Source organism: Malania oleifera, chromosome 11 (genome assembly GCF_029873635.1).
Source record: "Malania oleifera isolate guangnan ecotype guangnan chromosome 11, ASM2987363v1, whole genome shotgun sequence".
Taxonomy (NCBI): Eukaryota; Viridiplantae; Streptophyta; class Magnoliopsida; order Santalales; family Ximeniaceae; genus Malania; species Malania oleifera.
The window spans coordinates 82,236,099-82,238,280 of record NC_080427.1 but is presented as its reverse complement, the minus strand read 5'-3'; the positions used below and the strand labels follow the sequence as shown (position 1 = coordinate 82,238,280).

General features: G+C 36.1%; 1 non-coding gene across 1 annotated transcript; it reads right to left on the bottom strand.

Moving 5' to 3' along the window:
• Positions 1-1,781: 1,781 nt before the first annotated feature.
• On the bottom strand, positions 1,782-1,889 carry LOC131143577 (small nucleolar RNA R71). Its single transcript, XR_009133562.1, has one exon. It is a non-coding gene; the product is annotated as a small nucleolar RNA R71 (small nucleolar RNA).
• Positions 1,890-2,182: the final 293 nt, after the last annotated feature.

Below are 2,182 nucleotides of genomic sequence, written 5' to 3'. Positions count from 1 at the left end.
TCTTGTCCTCATGTCCTCTATCTTCCCTTCCCTTTCTTTTCTTTCATTTTTTTTCTGTTTTTTCGGCGTCATCCTTCAGCAGCTTTGACCGTCGCATATTGCTGTTGTTCCCAAGTGCCCCACCCTCTTTTCTCTTCACTCTCCCTCTTGGTCTCCCTTTCCTCTTCCTTCCTTCCTCTTTCCCTCTCTCACTTATTGACTCTACTGTTGCTTGTTGCCGTAGCTACTGCTCCAAACCACCCTAGCCGAGAAGCCCCCTGTTGTCTCCTACTCTACTGCCCAGCCGAGAGCCCCTCTGCTGCTCATCCCCCTACGACCTGCTACTGAAGAGAAAGACCTCTGCTCTATCAAACCTCCATGGCTACTGCTGCCCATGAATGCCATAGTCGAGACCTGCTACTCTCCTCAACTCACGGGCAACCTATTTTATTTATTCTCTCTCTCTCTCCCTCTCTCTCTCTCTCTCTCTCTCTCTCTCTCTCTCTCTCTCTCTCTCTCTCTCTCTCTCTCTCTCTCTTTATTCTTTCCTTTAAATACTTACTTGAATATTTTCACCTTCCTTTAGAATTTCAAGTAAAGTTGTAAGCTTTTAAATGCACATGGGATTATTATTATTATTAAAGTTAATGTATTTTTTTTAATCTTCTTATTTACCATCATTGTTAGAGTTAATCGTTTGTTTGGTTTATTTATTTTTTATTATTAAAGTTTGGTTTGTTTTCTAAGGAAAAAAAAAGAAAAAAAAAATTATTTTAGGATTTATATCTTATTGGGTTTTATTTAATTTAAAGTTGGTTTAATTAAAATATGAACTTTTTTCATCATGTTTAAGTTTATCGTTCATTTGTTAAAGTTCAAATTTTGGTTTGAGTTCTTAAATGAGTTAGAAATTTGGTTATTGTGAATTTGAGTTTATATGAGTTTATTTTTAATTGTGTACTTAAATTAAATAGGATAGTTATCGTCTTTAATTTTTATTCCAAAGTTCAAATGCGTGTTTCAAAACGTAGGTTTTTCATTTCTCGTTGTTAAACTCAGTGCATGTTAGGAATTATAATTTAAATTGAACGTTCGTTTAATTTATCAAAAGAAATCCTAAACATCCCGAAAAACCCGAATCTGAACTGTGTTTAGTACCTTGTTGTTTCGTATTTTCTTATTAGAATTACATAAAATTTGAGATTAAACTGCATTCCCTGAGGAGACGATCTGACCCTTGGGCTAAATAATACACAACAGAACTCCTATACTTGGGATAGCTTCTAAACTACTCATTTTTTGAGTGAGTCAAGTTTTTAGTGCCGTTGCCGGGAAATGTCAGTTTTAGTCTCAAATTAGTGTTTTTCCCGTCATTTTAATTTTTCTCATGAAAAAAAAAAAAGAAAAAAGAATTGAGCTTTGAATAAAATATGGCTGCACCTGCACCACACACGCTTATGGATTTTTTGTAGCTTATGTACACCACTGCACTATCTTACACTATTTTACCCAATGATGAACTTAACTTCATGATGCAGCGCAAGAGGACATCATTGATATCTTAGTTCTACGGGACGAAATCTGAGTGTCCTTATCGGCACCTAACGGAGTTTGAGTTGACTTGCAATATTTTTTTTCTCTCGTGCTAGAACTAATGAATTTACTAGATTTCGTTTATTTCTTACCTCTTTGAAGGATAGTGTGAAGATGTGGTTTAATTCTTTAAGACCACACTCTATCTCTAATTAGGCTGATATAGAGCGTGAATTTCTACATAAGTTTTGTCACTCGCAGAGAACTCAATTTTTGCAAAAACAGATCATTCAGTTTATGCAGAAGGGTGACGAAACTTTTCAAGCTTGCTGGGAGAGGTTCAAGGATATGCTAAGTACTTGTCCACATCACGAGTTTTAATCATGGAGGTTAGTTAATTATTTCTATATAGCTCTTACTCCTAATTGCAAGCACTTTGTCCAAACCATGTGCAATGGAGAACTCTTCAACAAGGAACCAGATTAGGCACTATCATTCTTTGATTATTTAGCTGAAAATGTCCAACAATGGAATACCTGATACGACCAAGCACCCATGGCAGTACAACCTATCAACGCAATCAGTGGTGGAGATAAATATGAGACAACATAGTATGTAGACACTCTTATGTCTCAGTATCAGCCACAACTGATCCCTCAGAGTTATGCAC